The sequence below is a fragment of the Nycticebus coucang genome, chromosome X (genome assembly GCF_027406575.1).
Source record: "Nycticebus coucang isolate mNycCou1 chromosome X, mNycCou1.pri, whole genome shotgun sequence".
NCBI lineage: Eukaryota > Metazoa > Chordata > Mammalia > Primates > Lorisidae > Nycticebus > Nycticebus coucang.
In genome coordinates, this window is record NC_069804.1 from 124,894,296 (window position 1) to 124,919,239 (window position 24,944).

Below are 24,944 nucleotides of genomic sequence, written 5' to 3' on the forward strand. Positions count from 1 at the left end.
TAACATGGTGATCACCAGGTCTGTCAATTGTGAAGCATTTTCCCATTTGGACCAATCAGCTATAGAATAGGGGGGACAGGGGTCATTTGATACAGACCATGTTGATACATACTCAACAGAGATATGGGAAACAGTCAATAAGCCATGACTAGTTACACATATAATCCAGGTATGGTATAAATAGATAGAGCTATAAGAAAAGTGCTTATAAAAATATACTTGAGGGAGCAATTTTCTGTTTGCCCAGGGTAGGGATGGGGGTTGTGCTGGAATTGAAGGGAAAGCTGAGAAGCAAAGGTGGTATTTGAGAGATTTGGGCCTTTAAGCATGATTTAATAGTGGTTGAAGGTGGTGAGGACATCCCAGGTAGAAAGCAAAAGCTTCAGGAAAAAAAAATCAGACCTGAAACTACATGGTTCAGCTGGGAGAAACATAAATCTTGGGTTCTAGCATATAAGATGTGTGGGAATGAATGATTGGAAATGAGGTTGGAAAGGTATACTAGGTTAGGTTATGAAGAACCTTGAACTCTATGGTAAGGAATTTAGCCATAATTCTATAAGTAGTGAATGCTAATGAAGAATTGTAAGCAAAGGAATATACAGATTGGACTTTTAAAGAGATGAATGGATGGCAATGTGGCAGATAGGTTAAAAAGGAAGATTGGCAAAGAGGAACTCTGAGAGACTAATGAAAAGGTTTTTGTGGGGGCACAGACTAGGTCAGTGGTAGTGAGATAGGAAAGGAGGGAACTGATAAGAGAGATACCTTAAGACATGAAATCAACAGAACTTGATGAGTGGCTACATTTGGGCATTGTAGGAAAAGTCACGAATATTCTAGGATCTCTAAGTAGGATCATGTTGATGATGATGTCTTCCCAATATAAGGAAGTTAGTAGGAGAAGCAGATTTGGAATAGGGCAGATAAGCCCTAGTATATTGAATTTGAATTGCCTCGGGGTTACAAATTTCTATCATAGTTTCATTTGATTTTTTTCTCTTTTTTTTATGAAGTTTCTCCCTCTCTTATTTTTTATAACCAAAATTCCCATTTTATTTAGATTGAAATAAACTATACAAAATTGATTTTCTTCACCAAAAATAATAGCAATATTTTCCATATTATTTCTAGATAAACCGAAAAACACTTATTTTTGGAGCTTTTCCTGGTTTTGTTTATAAAGACAAGGCAGTATATAAAGTCATGGAAAAAGAAGATTCAACAGTCAAGTCAGTTGTCAGTATCCATGGCCTCTGTCAATCATGAAACAGAAATGCTCAACATATACCTACTAAAAAAGCTTATGGAGAGGGCAGCACCTGTGGTTCAGTGGGTAGGGTGCCGGACCCATATACTGAAGGTGGTGGGTTTGAACCCAGCCCTGGCCAAACTGCAACAACAACAACAAAAAAAAAAAAAATTGACGGGCACTCTGGCCGGTGCCTGTAGTCCTGGCTACTCCGGAGGCTGAGGCAAGAGAATCTCCTAAGCCCAGGAGTTGGAGGTTTCTGCGAGCTGTGAAGCCATGGCATTCTACCAAGGGTGATAAAGTAAGACTCTGTCTCTTTAAAAAAAAAAAAGCTTATGGAGAACAGGCTTAACAAAGGAGTGTAAGCAGTAAACAGCAACAACCTGATGTGGAGTAACAGTGGCAAGCTCTTCCATTCAAACTTTGTAACTGTCCCTTGTTCCTTTAAGTTCAGTTGATAAAGACAAAACTTACACTGAAATCCTTCATTTGGTGAGCTCACAAGCTTCTCTCTGGCAATTTTAACTGTCCACAGATTTTTTTTTGTCCTTTGGACGACTTTGTTTATTATTATTTTTTTATTAAGTCATATACACATAGATCATGAATATATTTATGCATATGTGGGGTACAACGTGTTGATTTTTTTATACAATCTGATGTGGTTACATCAAACCAATCAACATAGCTTTCGCCTCATTTACTTGATTATTGTGTTAAGGTATTTATGTTCTACACTTGACAGATTTGACTTGTACCCTTGCAATATGCTCCATAGGTGTGGTCCTGCCTTTTGTCCACAGATTTTTAATAACGAACTTAAAATTTCTACTAGTCAAAGGTCAATCATTGGCTATATTGTAACATTTTATAAAATGTATTCCTTCGTATCATACCTCCTCAAAATTTATTTCTTCAAAGAATTGACCACTCAATACCTGACATAGGTCCACTGTGACAGTAAATGTTATGTCTAAAATGACTTAACTAAAACAATTTAACAGTGCCAGGAGCAGAGATCACAAAAAAGTGAAACATGACACTTTTAATACTATCTTCTGGAAGAACAGATAGGTCTTCAAAGCATGAAAGTAACAGTGGCCATTCAAATAGGTAAATTAGGGGTGGCGCCTGTGGTTCAAAGGAGTAGGGCACTGGCCTCATATACCGGAGGTGGGGGTTCAAGCCTGGCGCTGGCCAAAAACTGCAAAAAAACCCCAAATAGGTAGATTACCAATGGCTAAAATATTCAATGGAGGCCTACAGGCAAAGATATTCAGTGATTAAGTGGCCTACATACACCTCTTCTTTCAAATATCAAATACAAGAAAAAGCCTTTAAAAATATTTAAAGTCTCAGGCATTTTCAAAGGTTTCTAAATTATCTGCAGGAAGCTCTGACTTAGTTATATGATGTTTGACATGTATGTCCACCATTAAATCCAGATCGTGTTTAATATCTAAATTTATGTTAAACAAAGCCAAGTTACTTGACCTTTGGTCTGTCAAAGTGTTCCTCAAGTAGGCCTTGAGATGGTTTCATCCATTTTTATAATGCTCATTCTCAACCTTCATCATGGGAAGAATACACAGGACATTCAGCAATGCATACACATTAGGAAAAAACTTGATGTCAGACAGGTGAAGGGCTTCGTCAGTGGTGGATGGAAGCTCAATATCTTTTCCTCTGTGCTTCCATTTGATTCTCCAACAATGAAGTTTGGTTGAGAGTGTGTCAGGATTGGGCAAATCACTTCTGTACATGTCAGCATGGTGTTCCTCTGATGTATTGAATTGGAGTTGACCCGTGGCTGGGGGTACTAGAGATAAGCATTTAAGAGCTTTGAGGTGCTTCTCTGAGAATATATCTTTAAGTTCCTGAATAATGTGTTCCACTGTTGGAACACTTAGTGTTTCTTTATAGTAACTCTCAGAAGTTAGTTGAAGTCCCAACTTACCTTGCTGAGCTCTGCGGAATTACCCAGGGAGCTTCATCTGAACATCAAGCTTAGTTGCCAAATTTGTGGCTTCCTCAAACCAAAACTCATGATAAACTTCAATATTTTCCATCACTTCATTGAGTGAATGCAGTACTGCAGTCAAGGTACTGGCTGCAAAGAAGACATCAGAGGTTTGCCCCTAGAGATTTTTCCCCAAAGGCCTTTGTGAAAAAGAGGACATTTTAAAGAACAACAGGAGTAACAACAAAATCAAAATCTGTTACTGCACTATACAGGACAAATGCTCAGCCAACTATACAATTATTTCAGCTAATAGTTGTGTCATTTTTTATAACATTTAAACATAAAATAAGTGCTCTCAGGAGGTCCACTCAAATTTTAAAAGCATCATGCCTTCCTGTCCACTGAGAATGGCAAATTTCCTTCAGTTCTTTAGCTGTTTCTTCACTGTTCTGAAAAAGAATAGAAATTACATTGTCAAGTCCTAAAAACAGTTGTGCCGATTGATGGAAAGAAGAACAAACTCCCTCAGTTGTTCCCAAGGCAATAGGTACCTCCATAGCAGGCACAGATTTTGCCAACCACATATTTAAGGCACATAGCTTACAGATGTTTCTCTAGAAGTCTAGAAGCAACAGCTTTCATTTTGGAAGAAAATCTGCTGGACACAATGTAAGTCTAGCCACAACAACACTCCCTATTTAGCCCCCACTTCTCAGTTATTGTAGTGTGAAATTTCACAGCCAAAATTTCTGCAGTGGCTTCATAAGGCAGGAAGTCCACAAATTCCTCTCTCAAGTTATGAGATTCATGACAACTCTGCTAGGAGCTCTTCCCCTGCTATGTCCACTATATCGTCTGTGATAAGGGAAAAGAAGCATGAGTCTCTCACTTCCCTGAGAGTTTCTTCCCTAATGCAGCTCTCACAGATTTCCAGCATCTGTTTCTGCTGTATTTTTGAACAAAACAATGTGTTAACCACTGTTGTCTCAAAGTTCTTTCTGAGGACATTTTCATCAGAATTTACTCAGCACTCCAGCAGTACTTGAAAGTTATCAGGAGTAAAGAGACCTTCTGGGAGTTCATCAGCCTCATGTTCATCTAGAGGTATGTTTTGTTTTCCTGTAAGAATCATTTCAAATAGAGATTTTAGGTATTCTTTGTTTTCCTTCTCCTCAAGGGTTAGAGGTAAAATGCCCTTATCCTGTCTTCACACCCCTCTTCTGCACTGGGTTTCTGAGCATTTCTACTATTGGTTTCTTTACGTTTTTGTTCTTGTTCAGAAGTTTCATCACTTTTTTTTTTTTCTGTTTAAGTGTCCTGATTTCATCTTCAATCAATTCTTTCATTCATTTTCTGTGTCTACCGTGTGGATTATTCAAATGACTGGTAAGATCAAATATTGTTGGTATTGCATTATTTTGAAGAACTGTCCTGTAAGGACTCTCCGAATCTGCTTCAGCGAATTTTGAGAAATAAAATAACCCAAACATTCTTTAGTTTTCTGATACCTCTGGAAAATGGATAGTTGTGTAGATCATGGAGGTTTCAAAGTGTTTGGCACATAATTAAAATGTTTATTTAGTTGATCAGGTGTTTTATCTTCTAAGTCTGCTCTCCTACAATTCTCCATTCACTTCTGGCATTTGGCTGGATCCTGCGGGAATCTGAAGAAGGCCAGGTCAGACTGTGTGCTCTTCTGTGTGCAGTTGGGGGTAACACAGAAGTTGGGCATTGTCCTCCACCGGTTTGCACAGCCTTCCCTCCCTCCTCAGGGTAGTCCCACCAGTTGATGGGGCCGGGGAGCCAAGCCGGCTAGCTGCCTCAGCAAGGATGTCATGTGGGGCACAGGCTGGTGGGAGAGAATATAGGAGGGTCAGGAAGGGTTCCACAGTCTGAGGTCGGGCTGAGGACGTGGTTCCACAGTGCTGGGAGGATTTACTGCCACTGCCTCTATACTTCCCACCTGCCTGTCTCACTTTGTCACCCTGGGTAGAGTGTCGTGGCATCATAGCTCACAGCAAACTCAAACTCTTGGGTTCAGGTGATTCTCTTGCCTCAGCCTTCCAAGTAGCTGGGACTATAGGCGCCTGCCACAACACCTGGCTATTTTTAGAGATGGGGGTCTTGCTTTTGCTCAGGCTGGTCTTGAACTCCTGAGCTTGAGCAACCCACACTCCTGGGCCTTCCAGAATGCTAGGATTACAGGTGTGAGCAATCACACCCAGCCCCTTACTTTTATATTCCTATTTGAATCACAGAGGGTAAACTGGATTGATATTGACAACCCATAGGTTCCAGGAGGGCATGATAGAGAAAAATAATTTAACCTACAGATAACCAAGAATCAATAAATAATTCCCTGGGTTACAAACTCTAGGGAAGATCTGTTCTCAAAGAATTTCTGTACCTGCTCTTTGATGTGCTTTGTGATGTCACTTGAGCTATTTCATTTCTAAGCCAAATAAGAATAATCAATGCACAGATTAACTCTGAATGTTTAAGAAATTGCAAGGGTTAATTAGATGAAATACTTCTTTTTTCCTTACAAGCCAACAGTTTGTTATGCTACCCTCTCTCAGAAAAGATAAATCAAATGTTTTCTTTCTCCTGAATTTCTTTGTTTTTCTGTTTTAATTTATTATAACCAATTCCACTGAACTCTCTAATCTAATATTCTAAAAATAAATCCCCTGAAGGAGAAAAAAACAATGAACAAAGAGAGAAAATAAGCCAACAATATGACATAGAGGAGCATACACAGCTGGCTATGTGCTAATAAATAACCAGGAAGACTCTGGGTTCTTAAGAACATTTCCTTAATTATGGTCATGATCTGTGCCTCCCAACAATAATATAGTATGTGCAGTATTTTAACAAGGGTAGAGAAGGCATTGTTAACAAGATCTGTGTTTTAATTAGGGTTGTCAGGTCATGACATGGAAACAAAGCAGTTTATCTTATATATTCCTAGGAAAGTGGGATAAGTCTTTAAGCTATAATGTGTTTATCATTTTGAAAATATTTTTTAACAAATGATAGATTTATGAAACTTTAAATAAAACCTGAAGAGTTCTAGGATATTCAGGAATTTCAAGACACAATTTCTTTTTCACTAATCTAAAGCAAGTTCTTTCTTTTGGAAATTTCACTGCCAATTTTCTCTTTGTTTAGTTTATATTGTGTAGCAGGCAGGATTTTTAACTCAATCTTTCTGGATAGCTTTTTTTTTTAAATTAATGTTCTCTCCCTGGACTACCCCTGAGTTTCTTCTACTCTAAAACTAGTCTAATGTAATTTTGATTCTGAATGTTACTTGGGGTGAGAAAACAAACTGAGACTGAAACACTCTACAGGGAAAAATAGAAAGAGCCATAATACATATTTGCCTATACTTCCTATATTTTTTGTTTATAACTTGACTTTCTACTTTTGTACACTTTCTCTGTTTGTGTCCAGACAGTTTACACTAACTCTGTATCTTTGAGTCTACTAGATCAACCCTGAATCAGATTTAGGAGTTGAAGGATAGGAATTAGGAAAATAATTGTAAAATAGCATGAGGAAATTGCAGAAAAAGAGGCAACCAGAAGATCTAGAGATGGACCCAATCAAATTTACGAAGCTGACGAACTGTTATCTTTGGTGCCTTGTATTTTTATTCAGCCTCTCCTCCCATCCTCATAATCCCCTGCTTTTGCTCTTTCCTCTCTTTTATGGCTGATCTGATTGCCCTTTTTTTGTTGTTAAGGCGGCCCTGGTGAGGTTTGAATCTGCCGCCCATGGTGTGCAGGGCTGGCGCTCTAACCACCGAGCTACAGTGCCCAGCATCTGATTTTCCTTTTTATGGGATTTGCCCTTTGTTGTCTTGTCAGCTATTTCCTCTAATAGACATGTTAGTGGGCACATTTAAAAGTATTATCCCTCCCATAGGCATTTACATTTTAGTAAAAGTCTACTATAGTTTAGAATGCTTTCTAGGACCAAAGATGAGTCCCTGATGATCTAATGGAGTTTGCCTCACCATTTCTATAAGGATGTTCTTTGTGCTCTTACTTCCATACTCTCACTTTCGTAGCCACTTCTCTCCCAAACTTCACCTTGCCAGCTACCCTAGTCTGACCAGGCTTGGTACACAGCCAATTCCTAAAAGTTACTAGTACTCTCACCAGGATAGTCAAAGTAAAATGTGGTGGATATGTCTGTATGTTTGTGTGGAGGAAGACAATACCTAAATATGCTCACACACAAGCAGCAACAGGTTTGCAATCTTTACTGAGTGTGATACTTCCAGTCTCAGAGGAATGAGGACTCTTCCTATGAATCCAAATAAGAAACATCAACATAATAAGAGCATCTTCCACAGAGGACCTTGTTTGACCACTGCATCTAGGAAAAGAGGACTTTTATCTATTTTAGGAAACTTTTGTCAGTATCTATGATCAACTGATTGCTAGCTTATTTTTGTATTCTTTTCCAGTGAAATATTATTATCCGATCTGTGATATTGGCTTAAAATTAAGCTTTTTAAAGTTACACAGAATCTAACTATTCAGCAAGTGTCACTTTCTCTGTGTGTATGTGTGTGTGTGTTTTTGTGTGTGTGTCTGTGAATTCACTTTGACTTGGCTTTTCCTCCGTTTTGCCAGGGGACAGTATATATCGCAAGGGCAGAGAAATGCCCTATTGCTCCAGGGAACTATAGGACGCAGCCAACATGGCCTTGGGAAGTATGGGAGGGGAGAGAGTTTAAGGCTACTCTGATCTTAAAGATGGGCTTGGCAAAAAAGGAGAGAAAGAGAGAGTGAGAAACACAAAACTTGTCCAGCCATAAGGTGGTCATCTGTTTTAGCATGAGGTTCTTCTATGATCCCTTTGGAAAAGAACTGTTTGAATGAATAAAAGTAAATAAATGTACAGATTGGGCTATCATATATTGGAAGATATACAAATACAGTGATTGTGTTGTGAGACTTTCCTCCAAGAGCAGAAATGTGACTGTGTGTCCCCTCAGCCTTTATATAAACTCCGTTTTCCTAAGCATATTGACATTTGTTTTCTTTCTTATATTTCTTCTCCAAAAATGTACTGCAGACTGAAAACTGTCTACCAATTTCTGTTCTCCCATTTTTAGTGGGCACACAGCTAGACTACATGCCTCAGCCTTTCTTACAGTTCGGTTAGATCATCTGGCTAAGTTCTCTCCAGTGGAATTATATCAGAAGTTACATCTGTCAATTCTAGGACTTTACTATAGGCCCTCCACACATGCACTTCAAAGCTTTGTTTGCCTCCCCACAGGAAGAAATGGAGTGACAACTAAGCCAACATTGGAACTACATGTTGAAAGTAGAAGGACTATCTAGTGGTGTGAATACTCATCTGGGATTGCTACGTGAACAAGAATTGACTCTTTGTTGCATTTGAACCATTATGTATTTGTGTTAATTAGGTAGTCTTTCTACTGAGTGTCAGAGGGTTAAGACTCTTTGCCAAGGCCACATAGCTCCTATATATCTGAGCCAAGATTTGAATTGAAGCTTGTCTGACTTCAGAACTCTAATAGACCATGTTTCCTTAAAGATATGTTTCATTTAGTACATTATGTATGTTGTTTAGATCTATAATCTGTAAATATAATCTATTCAAAGCTAAGTATAATCACTTGGAGCTCAATAAATCACTGTGTAAAGTTATTACACGTGAGCTGTGTAATGTTAGTTAACTAGAAAACTATTTTTTATTAGTCTGATAACCAATTTGTGACCTCTTCCATATTTTGTATGTGATCTTTAAAAATATAGAGTAAATATAACAAAAGTGCAGCTAGAAGGCTTAGTGATAGCGATAATACAGCAAAATGATTTCCTGGTGAAGGGTCAGAAAGCAATGGAAAACATTTTTATTTTAATCCTTTTTAGGAAATCTTTCAAAATTCAGAAATTCATTTTCTGACCATAGAACAGACTGATGTGATAGTATACAAAACTAGAGCTATGTACTCCAGGGATTGTTTTAAATGGGCATTGGGGTCGTAAGTAAAAATACAACAGTGCCTGGGCATTCTGTCTCCACTGCCCTATCTCTTCTACTTCTAGATGCCCCAGGTGGCTCTTTCAAAGCCTCTGTTGCTTGTGACCTGCAGATACTGAGAAATCTATAGAGAGGGCCTTGGAACACCCTGTAAGCCAGGAAATGGACTCAATGGCCTTTGACGATGTAGCCATGAACTTCACTCAGGAGAAGAGGGATTTTCTGCATTTTTCTCAGAAGAATCACTACAGAGATGAGCTATGGGAACCCTTTAGGAACCATATCCCAAATCTTAATCTGATTAACAAAATTCCTGTTGAAGTAAAAAGATGCAAATGTGTCTTCATTTGTCATTCATCCCAAAGGCACATTCTACATCATGTTGGACACAAACTATTGAGTGTGAGGAATGTAGAGAGAAGCCATTTAAATGGAAACAATGTGGGAAAGCCTTCATTTCTCTTACAAGTGTTTGAAGACACATGGTAACTCACTGTAAATAGACCATATAAATGTATGGTATGTGCAAATGTTTGATCTTCTCAGTTCATTTTGAATACGTCAGATAACTCACACAGGGGATAAACCTTATAAATGTAAACAATGTGGTCAAGACTTCAGTTTTTGCAATACTTGTTAAACTCACACCAGAGAGAAAATTATGAGTGTAAGGATTATGGGAAAGCATTCAGTTGTCCTGACATAAAGAGTTCACAGTGGTGAAAAACACTGTTCATGTAAGAAATGTAGTAAAGCATTTACACTTTCTAGTTCCCTTTGAAAACATGAAGAACTCATACTGGAGAGAAAGTCTATTAATGTAATAAATGTGGTAAAGGATTCAGTTGTTTCAGTTCTATATGAAGACATGAAAAAATTCATACTGGAGGTAAAACCCTGTAGTTGTAAAAAATGTGTGGTAAAGCCTTCAGATCTTTTAGTTTCCTTCCAATATGCATGAAAGAATTCATAGTGGAGGGAAACTAAATGAATGTAATGCATAATGGAAAGCATGCAATTTTCCAAGTTCTCTTCAAAAATATCAAAGAACTAATACAGGAGAAAACATCCGTGAATGTAGAAAACGTGGTAAGGGCTTCAGTTTTTCCAGTAACATTCAAAAACATGAAAGGACTCATACTGGAGAGAAACCCTTTTAATGTAAAAGCATGTGATAAAGCATATAAAATCCCAATTTTTGTCAAAGACTTTAAAGTACTCACACTATGACTATGAGAAATGTGATAAAGCTGTCAGTTTTTTCACTTTTTGAAAACATGGAAGGACTCACAGGAAAATCATTATGAATGCAAACATGTGATTGGGCCTTCAGTTCCAATTTCATCTGAATACATGAAAGAATTAATTCCTGAGAAAAACTTTATGAATGTAGTAAATGCGGCAATGCCTTCATTTCTCTCATCCATTCAAAGACACATGATAAAGCACACTGGAGATGCACCTTACAAATGGAAGGATGCATACTGGATTGAAATTCTAGTAATTTGGAAAACACTAGGAAGTTTTCAATTTTAACAATTACTTCTTGTGAAAACTCCCAATTGGAAATAGTCCTACAAATATAAATAATTTGGAAAGCCTGATGCAAATTAACTATTATAATAATGCTCAAAAATGCACATGAATGAAGTATCACTTCTACTTAAAAAGGACTCATGTAGAAATAAGAAATAAAAAATGGAAAGCACAAAAAGAAAACCAATGGGGCAGCTCCCATGTTCTGTCTGAAAATTCATTTCCTAAGAATTCATAGGCTTACAGCTGCAGGAAAGCACCAGTCCAATACTGTAAAGGAAAGTAACAAAATACAGTAGAACTTCATAAGTTGACCACCCAAGGGACTATAACAAACTGTCAACATACTGAACTGAGATGGTCAACATCCTTCTAAAAAGAAACGTTTTCAGTAGCAAGAATGGCATTGCCTGAAAATTGAATGGCATCAATGGCAAGATAAGCTTTTAGGGTAGTGTTTTATTTGCATATTTGTAAGTACTTATTCATTGTGGAAACATATACTTGATGAAAACCATGTGTGTCTGTGGAAGCTGCTTTTTTTTTTTTTTAGTTTTCTTACACAATGTTTATTTTTACCTCGTACTTTTATGTTGCATTTAGCGTAAGTCAAAATGAAACAAAAATATGTTTAACTGGCTCAAAAAAGGGCCATGTGAAAAGAAAAATATCAGGTAAAATTTTACCAATAGAGAATTAGGGTTTAGAGGGATGGGTTTGAGTTACAGTCCCATGAAAACTGCTTTTGTAATTCAGGATATATGGGTTTTATATGTATGTACCCTATCAAATTATTGTTGCATTTAGCTTGAAATAAGGATTAAAATTGCATTAAAATAAAAAAAAAGTTCATCTCCTGGTGAACTAGGGCTACTGAATTGATACATAGATATGGTGCCTGTCCAGTCTATGAAAATTAGGTCAACTTAAGGAGGTAGTCAATGTAAGGAGGTGGTCAACTGTGGAGGTTCTACTGTACCTTTTTTTTAATTTCAAGAAATGCAGTGTAGAAATCTAATGAAGCCAGGAGATATGATACCTTGGGAGAAAGAAGGTTGGTATTAAATTCTCAGGTTTTGAATTGATAGGAATCTCAGGAGCAGGAATAAAGGAAATGAAGTTTATGTGAAGTGAAGCTCATGTATTCTACCTGATCAAAGTTAAGGTTCGTGAAAGACCCAGGTGAAATATTTCCTGATAATTCTCTGACATCATTTCTCATCTTTTTTTCTTGTTCTCTCCCTTCAGCTCCCCACAAGCTACTTAGTGTCCTATCACTTCACAAACAAGTCCATGGTTATCTCCATCTCACTCTCACTTTCCTTTAACTATGATTCTCCTTTTCCCTTTGTTTCTTGCATATGTGACATTGTCTAAGTGTTCATAAATAATACATATGTGCTTGTGTATATAGATGAATATATCTATATAAATGATGGTGAAGTGCAACTTGCAAGCACTAAATAAATGTTTTGAAATAAATGATGAAAGCAACATCCAATAATACCTTGTAATTGAATGAATTATACTTGCTATTTCTGTTTTCAATGTAATGACTTAACTGTTATTACTGCCTTTACTAGTTTATAAAAATTGAACGTGTCATAGTGTCAATCTAATATAGTAGATATCCCTTACAGGGATTGTTCAATTCATTCATTAGCTTAGATATATTTCTTTAGCACTTAATGTATGTTCAACACTATTTTAAGTAGGGATTCAAGCAGTGAACAAAATAAACAAAACTGCTTCATAGTGCTTAGAGTTTAGAAGGAGACAAACAAAAAATAAGTATCATGTTAGGAGGAAACACGTGCTTTGACAGAATAGAAATAGTAGAATGGCTGTTATCAAAAAGAGAAAAGATAACAAGTGCTAGAGAGCATGTAAACAGAAAAGGGAACCCTTACACGCTGTTAGTGGGAATGTAAATTAATACAGGGAAAACAGTACAGAGGTTCCTTAAAAAATTAAAAAATAGAAGTACTATATGAGTCTTTCGCACCCTTTCTCCTTCATAAGAGGGACTCATTTTGAACTTTTTTTGGAAATGCTCTAACCTTTCTCTTTGTTCTTCCTAAATAAAACCTTTCTTCATTACCCTGGAACTTGTGTAGGTTACTTTTGCTTTCTGTCCACACTGCCTGTGCCACTCCAGTTTTATTTCTAGTTTCCATTTGTTTTTGCCTTTGATTACTGCAGTGCCTCGGTTGAACTTTCTAGCTTAACTGAGTAATCAAACTATGAAAGAACTCAAGCCTCGAGTCTTCCCAGAGAGTTTCAGGGCACCATTCCTAACTCAACTGCCATGGGTAGGGGAGGGAGAGATGTGAATTAAAAGTCTATATCACACACACAAAAAAAACTATATGAACCAGAAGTTGTACAACAAATATATATCCACAAAAATGAAATTAGTATATCAAAGAGATAGCTGCACACCTATGTTCACTGCATCATTATTACTAGCCAAGACATGAAATCAAGTGTCCATCAGTGGATGAATGGATTAGCAGAATGTGGTATATATACACAATGGAATACTATCCAGCCTGTAATGAAAAAGAAATCCTGTCATTTGCAACAACATGTATTTATCCAAAAGACATTATGTTAAATGAAATAAACCAGGCACAGAAAGACATATATTGCATGATTTCACTGATATATGGAATCTAAAACTGTTCATGATACAGTATGCCCACCGTGTATAACAGAGACTTTTGTTCATATAAACTCCTAATAATACAGTGAGACTATTTTAACTACCTCATTAATAAAGAGTTTAATTTTATTACTATAAAAACAAAAAAGTTAAACTCATGGAAGGTTGCGTGGGGTGGGGGTTTAAAGGTTACAAAATGTCATTTAGGAGAAATAAATTCAAGAGATCTATTGCACAACATGGTGACTATAGTTAATAACAATTTGCGGGCATACCTCAGATATATTGTGAGTTTAGTTCCAGATACCACAATGAAGCAAATATAATAAAGTGAGTCATAAGAATTTATTGGTTTTCCAGTGAATATTGAAGTTATGCTTACATTATACTATTAGTCTATTAAATTGTTCAATAGCATTTTGTATAAATATCTTCATACCTTCATTTAAAATAATTTATCTCTTAAAAAATGCTAAAATCACCTGAGCCTTCAGAACATCATTATCTTTTTGCTGGTGGAAGGTCTTGCCTTGATATTGATGGCCATTGAATGATCAGGATGGCAGTTACTGAAGGTTGGGCTGGCTGTTACAATTTCTTAAAATAAGACAACAATGAAGTTTGCCACATCTGTGGATACTTCCTTTCTTGAAAGACTTCTTTGTAGCATGCAATGTTATTTGATAGCGTTTTACCCACAGTAGAATTTCTTTCACAATGGGAGTAGCCCTCTCAAACTCTGATGCTGCTTTATCAACTAAGTTTGTGGAATATTCTAAATCTTTTGTTGTCAGTCAACAATGTGCACAGCATCTTCACCAGGAATAGATTCCATCTCAAGAAATAACTTTCTTTGTTCTTTCATAGGATGCAAATCCTCAACTATTCAAGTTTTATCATGAGATGCAGCAATTCAGTCACATCTTCAGGCTCCACTTCTAATTCTAGTTCTCTCGCTATTTCCACTATATCTTCAGTGACTTTCTCCACTGAAGTCTTGAACTCCTTAAAGTTGTCCATGAGGGCAGGAATCAACTTCTAGCAAACTTCTGTTAATGTTGTTATTTTGACCTCCTTTCTTGAATTATGTTTGTAATGATACCTAAAATGGTAAATCCTTTACAGAATGTTTTCAATTTACTTTGCCCAGATCTGTCAGAGGAATCACTATCTATGGCAGCTACAACCTTACGAAATGTATTTCTTAAATAATAATAATTGAAAGTTGACATTACTCCTTGATCCAGAGGCTATAGAATGCATATTGTGTTAGCAGGCATAAAAATATCATTAATCTCCTTACATATTTCATAAGGGCTCTTAGGTGACCAAGCGCTGTCAATGAGCAGTGATATTTTGAAAGGAATCTTATGTTCTGAGCAGTAGTTCTCAAAAATGGGCTTAAAGTATTCAATAAACCATGCTGTGTACAGATAATGCTATCATCTGCACTTTGTTCTTCCATTCATAGATTACAGGCAGAGTAGATTTAGCATACTTGTTAAGGGCCCTAGGATTATTGGAATGGTCATTGAGCATTGGCTCTTTGGACTCTGCTAGAGTCAGAAGATGTGTTAGTTCCTAGCAAGAAAGTCAGCTCATCCTTTAAAGCTTGAAGCGGGGCATTGATTGCTCTCTAGGAATGAAAGTTCTAGATGGCATCTTACAATGGATGGCTCTTTTGACTACATTGAAAATACACTGTTTATTGTAACCACTTTCATTAAGTGTCTTAGCTACATCTTCTGGATCATTTGCTGCAGGTTCTCCATTAGCACTTGCTGCTTTACCCTGCACTTTTGCAGATGGCTTCTTTCCCTAAACCTCATGAACCAACCTCTGCTAGCTTCTAAATTTGCTTCTGCAGCTTCCTCTCCTCCCTCAGGCTTCATAGAATTGAAGGGAGTTAGATATTTGCTTCTTTTTTTATTAAATCATAGCTATGTACATTAATGCAATCATGGAGTATGATGTGCTGGTTTTATATGCAATTTGAAATATTTTCATCAAACTGGTTAACATAGCCTTCATGGTATTTTCTTAGTTACTGTGTTAAGACATTTATATTCTTAACTTGTACCCTTGTAAGATGCACTGTAGGTGTGGTCCCACCAATTACCCTCCCCCCACCCATCCGATATTTTCTTTTGAATATTGGCTTTGGACATGTTATGGCTAGTTTGAGCTTCTATGAAGATCATTAAAACTTTCTTCATATCAGCAAGAAGGCTTTTTCACTTTCCTATTATTTATGTGTTCACTGGAGTAACACTTTTAATTTCCTTCAAGAACTTTTCCTTTGCATTTGCAACCTGCCTAATTGTTACAAAAGACCTAGGTTTTGGCTTATCTTGGTGTTTGGCAAGCTTAATCATTACGATTAATCATTTCTAGATTTGATTTAAAGTGAGAGACATTCTGTTCTTTTTACTTGAACACGTAAAGGCCATTGAAGGATTATTAATTGGCCTGATTTCAAGATTATGTTTCAGGAAATAGAAAGGCCTGTAGGGCAGGAGAGAGGCGGGAATGATTGGATTGGTGGTGTAGTCAGAACACACAGAACAGTAAGATCACTGATCACAGATCACCATTACAGACATAATGATAATGAAAAGGTTTGAAATATTGCAAGAGTTACCAAAATGTGACACAGAGACATGAAGTGGGCACACAGAAATGGCATCAATAGACTTGCTTTGATGCAGGGTTGCCATAAACCAACTGTTTGTAAACACAATATCTGGAAAGTGCAATGAAGGGAAGTACAATAAAATGAGGTGCTTCTATATTTTATTCTTGAAAATTGCTAAGAGAGTAGATTTTAAGTTTTCTCACTACAAAACTGGCAAGTATGTGAGGTGATACATATATTATTTAGGTCTATTTAGCCTCTCTACAATGTAAACATGTTTCAAAACAACATATACATGATAAATATATATAACTTTTATTTGTCAATTAAGAAATTAAATTAAAAAAGAAAGAAACAGGTGTGCTGTTGGAGGAGTTGGTACACGTTGCATTTGCAATTCTAAATAAGATGGCCATAATGTAAGTCTTTTTTGAAGAGACATTTGAGAACTCAAAGGAGCAAGTTAGGTCCTGAATCATAATGATCTTTAGGGCCCCTCAAATATCGTTACAAAAGTGATGCCTATTCTGCTTGTATTTAGGATTGGTCCCAATTTTAAACCATGTTAGCAGAAAACACTTATCTTGCTGAGTATAATTCAGTAATGGAAGAAAGGAGCCTTAGAAAGGCATTAGTTCTCATGTTATTGAGTAACATATAAGAAGACAGCTTTTATACTGGCAAGACCTTTGTAAGTTCCCAATGTCAAATTTCACATACATAACACAAGACAATCAAACCATAAAAAGGTACCTTGGGATGTAACTCTCCAAAGAATATAGCTTTAAAAGCTGTAGTGGTCTAGAAATGAGGATCTAGTGTTCAGCCAAGATATTTCTGTGGTGACATAAGAATTGGGAAACCAAGAACCACAGCACCACTCCAGCTTTCTGGCTTCCTCTCAGAGGCTAAACATTTGTTTCCTGAGAAATACCGCTTAAATAATGTGTTGGCCTCTGGACAAGATACCACAAAGCTAAAACTACATTGCCCTTATTTATTTAGTTGTGTGTGTGTGTGTGTGTGTGAGAGCTGAAGCCAGGACTTTAATTCTTTTTTTGTTTATATCTTTTTGCACTGTAGTAATGCAGCTATATTTTGGATAATCTGAGCAATATTGCCTAATATTATTCCAGGAGATAAAAATCCTAGAAAAGGACCAGATTCTACAGATCCTATCAAAATTCTAAATACAAAGGTTAGAGTGCAAAACATTTGAAGAGAAATTCACATCCAGGCAGATCTAAACAGAGTCCTGAAGTTATACATTTACCTGGAGAAACAAAAGACCAGTCACAGGATGTAAGAGATGCCCTCTGAGAGGAATGTTATACACCTTGGTAAAGTGGAAAAATCTTAAACCATCTTAAGTCAGAGACCAGCTGTAATTAGAGTTGATCTGTAATTTGAAGATCATCAGTTGAGGAAATTGAAGTCCTGTGAAGAGTAAAGGTGTATCAGAGGTAACAGTGGTAGTGTTAGGACAAAACTCAGGTGCCCTGAGTATAGTCTAGAGCTCTTTACAACATACATTACTACATCTTGTTTTATTTTGCTGGTTATTTGTCTGATGAAGTAGCATGTGTTTGTTAGGGCTAAGAGTCTGTTGGTCCATAGAAGAATCAAAGCCATATAAAAGTGAGAAATGGGGCAGCGCCTGTGGTTCAAAGAAGTAGGGTGCCAGCCCCATATACAAAGGTGGTGGGTTCAAACCTGGCCCTGGACAAAAAAAAAAAAAACTGCAAAAGTGAGAAATGATTCAGAAGAGTAATTTCCTCAAAGAAGTGGGAGACAGGAAAGATACTGTGGCAAAGGGGGACTTATACAGAAGATACTTCCTATGACTTTAGAAAGTTGACATTTTTTTTTCTGTTGGAACTGCTCTAGAATAAAAGGAGAGGAGATACTGATTTACCATGGTGGAAGTGGAAGTAAGTAGTTGGTATCTTAGGAATTGCCTCATATTAAATATCATAGATGATAGTTGAGAAATTAAGTGTGGCATATATTGAGTGGTCCCAACAAAACCCCACCAAAGCTTATTAAAAAAAATGTTTATAGCTGTTGAGTTCTTTTTGAAAATGTCCATAGTAAGCAACATATATGTAGCTTGGAATTAGCCTGGCTGTATCATCAGGTATTTGGGTAACATAACAAATGACAATTGTCAAACAGTGTGGCAGTTTAAAAATCTCTTAATGAGAAAACAGATAACCCAAATTTACTCATTGTTAACTACTAGTTACAGGGGGTAAAAAGGTTAACAGACACTTATGATGCAATCTACTAAAAGGAGGAAAGCATTTTTCCATATGAGTTTATGGCAACCTGGGCTATGGGTTCCAGAAAGGGGATGAAGTCTGAGTGGAGTTTTGAACATAAATAGGAAAATCTCATTATCTTCTCCTTGGATTATTGAAAGTAATTTTTAACTAGACTTCTTGCCAACATGTTTGCCTTCCTACATTTTGAGGGAGCTTCTAATTCAAAAGCAATGATGCATTAGAAATTCATGGAATATTTGGTAAAAGGTAAAATATTAGGTAAGATCTTGGTGAGGCCTGGAGGGATACAAGTAAAGAAGGTAAAAGAGGCTAAATCATGGTGTGTCTTGTAAATCCTGAACCCTGTCTTGTGGAAACTAAAGATCAGTTAAATGTGTGGAAGACTAAACAAGTCGAATTTACATTTTGATCTGCTAAGTGGAAATTGGATTGGATTAGTGGGGGGGGTACTAAACATGACAGGAGGAAGCCTAGTTATGAGCCAATCATGGAGAAGGTGATGAGATCTTCAACTAGGAAAATGGTGGTGTGAATAGAGAACATCAGACAGATTCAAGAGATGTTTAGGAATTAATATTGACAAGAGTTAGTGTTGGATTGCTTGTGGTGGGGAAGAGGAAGATAGCAGACAAGGATTACTTTACCTGTCTTGAGCAACTGGATAGCAATGCCATTCATTGAAATATGGGGCTTTGAAGGAGGACCAGGTCTGACTGAGTAGGGGAGGAAGATAATTAGCTCACGTTTGGACATGCAGAGTTAGACTTGCCTGTGAGATGTCTGAGTGAACACGTCCAGTAAGCAATTTGATATACTGGTCTGGAGGTCAGGAGAGTAGCATGTACTCTTCCTTCTTTGCCTCTTCTCAATGCCCTTAGAATCCACCCTTAACAACTTAGCCCTTGATTCCATACTAGCCTTTCCTTGTCCTTTATTTTTCCTAGTTTCTGTCTACTTTAGAAGCAGATATTATATATCTATCTATACTATTTACAATGCCTGACTCGCTTGTGAGCATGAGTGAGGATTTTGTAAAGGGTTCTGAATACTCAAATTTTGTCACCTCACCACAGAGGCCATTCAGGAAAAAAAAAATTAATACTTATGAAAGAGTATAAAGGATATACAAGTCTTTATAAATGTGATGTCACAAATGTCACAAATCAGGTTTACATGTATGACCAATTGAAAGATTTGTATGATATTCACCATTACCCCGTCCCCTTAATACATACAGGTTTTCAAACCTTTAGGAACAAGTAGAAATAATTCCTGCTTTTCTACACTGGTTTCCTTATTTTTTTTTATTCTATCTTCTGGGTTCCTGAGAGTCTGCAATCCACTCTGGCATGTAAAATTGATAAACCAGGAAAGGGATTGTTTACCAATTACCACTTCTGGTCACTGTTATCTCATGTTTTGTAACTTACAATTATCTGTGGATGTTGTACCCTGTGATACTCCCTGCCATATTTTCTCCAAAAAAGGAACTTCTTATGTATCAACAGTGGAATTTGAGGAATTTCTATTAAACATTCCTGAAAATGGTTCCTTTACTTAAAAATTTCAAGAGGCCTTGAGCAGAGTTCCCAAGTGTGGCAATAAGGTCTTTAATGGCTTAACAATTCTTGTTCTCCCATCTCCCTCCCATCTGATGTTTTGTCATTATGTTCACCCTCTTTTTTTTTTTGAGTATTATTATTTCACTAATACATGTATCTTTCTATGCACACATTCATTATTTACACATTATTAAAAATTACCAGTCTTCCTTTCTTGCCTTGTAAAATGTTCAAGGCAAGAATTTGTCATAATATGCAAATGTGCAAAGGTTAAAGACTAACACATACCTTCTTCCCATACAGCCCTCTTGAGTACTCTATGTGAATGTCAATGGATTTCTTTTTTTTAACAGCAAATAATTTCTGATTTAGGAGCCAGACACAAAGCACTGATGCCAATTATTGAGACTCGTAACCCCAGTAGATGGCAAGGAGTAGATTTGGGCAAGTTAGTGGACAGGTAAAGTTTTATTGCCCACTTTTCTGATCAAAAGCTTTCATTATCTAATTCTCAAATAGACTTACTATGTTTCAGGCACATAGTTGGTGCTTTATAGACATTATTTAATTCTCAATCCCTGTGAAGTAAGCTCCATTGCCATCCCTATTTAAAGGATGAGAAAACTGAGTCATAGAGAGATTTAGTACAATCTTTAGGAGGAAACAAGAAGTAGATGATGGAGCTGACATTCAACCCTGGCAGCTTATCCCCAGATTTAACGTTCTTAGTCACTATACCATGGTATGAAACTAGTTTGATTAACTTAGTGTGTAAATTTGTATTTCTGTCAGCTACTCCATGTCTTCTCAATATGGTCCACATACATGTGTGCTAGAGAGCAGCTTAGAACCAAGGAAAATGGTATACAGCTTTGCTGTCAACATTTATTTGTAGCTCACAAAGATTAATAGGAATCTACCAAAAAAGATCAAATTAAAGCTAGCACTAGCAAGAAATGAGTGCAGAATTTGATGGCACAGGAACAAAAAAGGATTTTTTTTTCCTTTTATCAAGATATCTTTTGAGTCCTGAGATTATAAAACTTTTTAACAGTTTTCTATTCAGGGAAATCTTTTTAATTTTATTTTTAACTTTTACCATTATTATTGGTTGTTAGAGAGGGTGTCTCAGTATGTTACCCAGGCTGGCCTTGAACTGTCCTCTGCCTCAACCTCCAGCATAGCTGAGACTAGAGGGTCATGCTATTGCTCGTGGCTTCTTCAGGGTAACCTTTAGTTATCAATCATCCTCTAATTGTCACATAGCCCAAACTTTTTTAAACTGGTCTTCAAACTTGAACTGAAAATAATGGGGATGAGATATCTAAAAGTAAGAAAGTTTCATATTTTAGTGTGATAATGTCACTAGCCAGGCAAAGAAAAGTTCTAGAAAAATATAAGAGCTTTTCTAAGAATGAGTCTTATAAAGTGAATAAAAGACCATGTGGTTTTCAAAAGCTTAGTGATAGGCTAGGGTAGTGTTAACATTGTTGAAACTTTGATTATGTAAAGCTTAGGATAGGTTACAAGAAAGAGTACAGAGTTAGTTCTGAGAGGTTACCATGCGAGATAATATATTTTTGTAGTTGAGAATAAAGGATGAAAAGATTAGAACCAATGAATGTCATTTAGTTTATCTAGTGATATTTGGTAATTGATACCATCAATAAATGTTCATCTGTCTTCAACAGTGTGATAATTCTCTAGAGTTCTTAATTTTATGATTTTAGCATTTTTTTTCTTTATTGTTGGGGATTCATTGAGGGTACAATAAGCCAGGACTTTGATTGCAACAATTGATTGCAATTGTTAGGTAAAGTCCCTCTTGCAATCATTTCTTGGCCCCATAAAGTGTGACACACACCAAGGCCCCACCCCCCTCCCTCCTTCCCTCTTTCTGCTTCCCCCCCATAACCATAATTGTCATTAATTGTCCTCATATCAAAATTGAGTACATAGGATTCATGCTTCTCCATTCTTGTGATGCTTTACTAAGAATAATGTCTTCCACGTCCATCCAGGTTAATACGAAGGATGTAAAGTCTCCATTTTTTTTAATGGCTGAATAGTATTCCATGGTATACATATACCACAGCTTGTTAATCCATTCCTGGGTTGGTGGGCATTTAGGCTGTTTCCACATTTTGGCGATTGTAAATTGAGCTGCAATAAACAATCTAGTACAAGTGTCCTTATGATAAAAGGATTTTTTTCCTTCTGGGTAGATGCCCAGTAATGGGATTGCAGGATCAAATGGGAGGTCTAGGTTGAGTGCTTTGAGGTTTCTCCATACTTCCTTCCAGAAAGGTTGTACTAGTTTGCAGTCCCACCAGCAGTGTAAAAGTGTTCCCTTCTCTCCACATCCACGCCAGCATCTGCAGTTTTGAGATTTTGTAATGTGGGCCATTCTCACTGGGGTTAGATGACATCTCAGGGTCGTTTTGATTTGCATTTCTCTAATATATAGAGATGATGAACATTTTTTCATGTGTTTGTTAGCCATTCGTCTGTCGTCTTTAGAGAAAGTTCTATTCATGTCTCTTGCCCATTGATATATGGGATTGTTGGCTTTTTTCATGTGGATTAATTTGAGTTCTCTATAGATCCTAGTTATCAAGCTTTTGTCTGATTGAAAATATGCAAATATCCTTTCCCATTGTGTAGGTTGTCTCTTTGCTTTGGTTATTGTCTCCTTAGCTGTACAGAAGCTTTTCAGTTTAATGAAGTCCCATTTGTTTATTTTTGTTGTTGTTGCAATTGCCATGGCAGTCTTCTTCATGAAGTCTTTCCCCAGGCCAATATCTTCCAGTGTTTTTCCTATGCTTTCTTGGAGGATTTTTATTGTTTCATGCCTTAAATTTAAGTCCTTTATCCATCTTGAATCAATTTTTGTGAGTGGGGAAAGGTGTGGGTCCAGTTTCAGTCTTTTACATGTAGACATCCAGTTCTCCCAACACCATTTATTGAATAGGGAGTCTTTCCCCCAAGGTATGTTCTTGTTTGGTTTATCGAAGATTAGGTGGTTGTAAAATGTTAGTTTCATTTCTTGGTTTTCAATTCAATTCCAAGTGTCTATGTCTCTGTTTTTGTGCCAGTACCATGCTGTCTTGAGCATTATGGCTTTGTAGTACAGACTAAAATCTGGTAGGCTGATGCCCCCAGCTTTATTTTTGTTGCTAAGAACTGCCTTAGCTATACGGGGTTTTTTCCTGTTCCATACAAAACGCAGAATCATTTATTCCAAATCTTGAAAGTACGATGTTGGTATTTTGATAGGAATGGCATTGAATAGGTAGATTGCTTTGGGAAGTATAGACATTTTAACAATGTTGATTCTTCCCGTCCATGAGCATGGTATGTTCTTCCATTTGTTAATATCCTCTGCTATTTCCTTTCTGAGGATTTCATAGTTTTCTTTATAGAGGTCCTTTACCTCCTTCGTTAGGTATATTCCTAGGTATTTCATTTTCTTTGAAACTATGGTGAAGGGAGTTGTGTCCTTAATTAGCTTCTCATCTTGACTGTTATTGGTGTACACAAAGGCTACTGACTTGTGGACATTGATTTTATATCCTGAAACATTACTGTATTTTTTGATGACTTCTAGGAGTCTTGTGGTTGAGTCTTTGGGGTTCTCTAAGTATAAGATCATGTCGTCAGCAAAGAGGGAGAGTTTGACCTCCTCTGCTCCCGTTTGGATTCCCTTTATTTCCTTGTCTTGCCTAATTGTATTGGCTAGAACTTCCAGCACTACGTTGAATAGAAAAGGTGACAGAGGACAACCTTGTCTGGTTCCAGTTCTAAGAGGAAAAGCTTTCAGTTTTACTCCATTCAGTAAAATATTGGCTGTGGGTTTGTCATAGATAGCTTCAATCAGTTTTAGAAATGTGCCACCTATGCCTATACTCTTCAGTGTTCTAATTAGAAAAGGATGCTGGATTTTATCAAATGCTTTTTCTGCAACTATTGAGAGGATCATGTGATCTTTATTTTTGCCTCTGTTAATATGGTGGATAACGTTTATAGACTTGTGTATGTTAAACCAGCCTTGCATCCCTGGGATGAAGCCTACTTGATCATGATGAATGACTTTTTTGATGATAAGCTGTAATCTATTGGCTAGGATTTTGTTGAGAATTTTTGCATCTATATTCATGAGTGAGATTGGTCTGAAATTCTCCTTTTTGTTTGGGTCTTTTCCTGGTTTTGGTATCAGGGTGATGTTTGCTTCATAGAATGTGTTGGGGAAGATTCCTTCTTCCTCAATTTTTTGGAATAATTTCTGCAGTACAGGAATAAGCTCTTCCTTGAAGAATTCTGGAGTGAAGCCATCTGGACCAGGGCATTTTTTGGTTGGAAGATTCTTTATTGTTTCTTTGATCTCAGTGCTTGAAATTGGTCTGTTCAGGAGCTCTATTTCTTCCTGGCTGAGTCTAGGGATAGGGTGTGATTCCAAATATTGATCCATTTCCTTCACATTGTCAAATTTCTGGGCATAGAGTTTCTGGTAGTATTCAGAGATGATCTCTTGTATCTCTGTGGGATCAGTTGTTATTTCCCCTTTATCATTTCTGATTGAGGTTACTAGAGATTTTACTTTTCTATTCCTCGTTAGTCTGGCCAATGGTTTATCTATTTTATTTATTTTTTCAAAAAACCAACTCCTTGTTTCATTAATTTTCTGAATGATTCTTTTGTTTTCAATTTCATTGATCTCTGATTTGATTTTGGATATTTCTTTTCTTCTACTGAGTTTAGGCTTAGATTGTTCTTCTTTTTCCAATTCCATAAGATCTCTTGTGAGATTGTTGATGTGCTCTCTTTATGTTTTTCGAATGTAGGCATCTAAAGCGATGAATCTTCCTCTCAAAACTGCTTTTGCAGTATCCTACAGGTTTTGGTAGCTTGTGTCTTCATTGTTGTTATGCTCAAGGAAGTTAATGATTTCCTGTTTTATTTCTTCCTTCACCCATCTGTTATTCAACAGAAGATTGTTTAATTTCCATGCCCTTGGGT

General features: G+C 36.8%; 1 protein-coding gene and 1 pseudogene across 1 annotated transcript in view; one reads left to right on the top strand and one right to left on the bottom strand.

Moving 5' to 3' along the window:
* LRCH2 (leucine rich repeats and calponin homology domain containing 2) overlaps positions 1-24,944 on the top strand; it is a 250,428-nt gene that overhangs the window by 209,650 nt on the left and 15,834 nt on the right. The window lies entirely within an intron of this gene.
* LOC128578033 (52 kDa repressor of the inhibitor of the protein kinase-like) lies at positions 3,434-4,947 on the bottom strand (annotated as a pseudogene).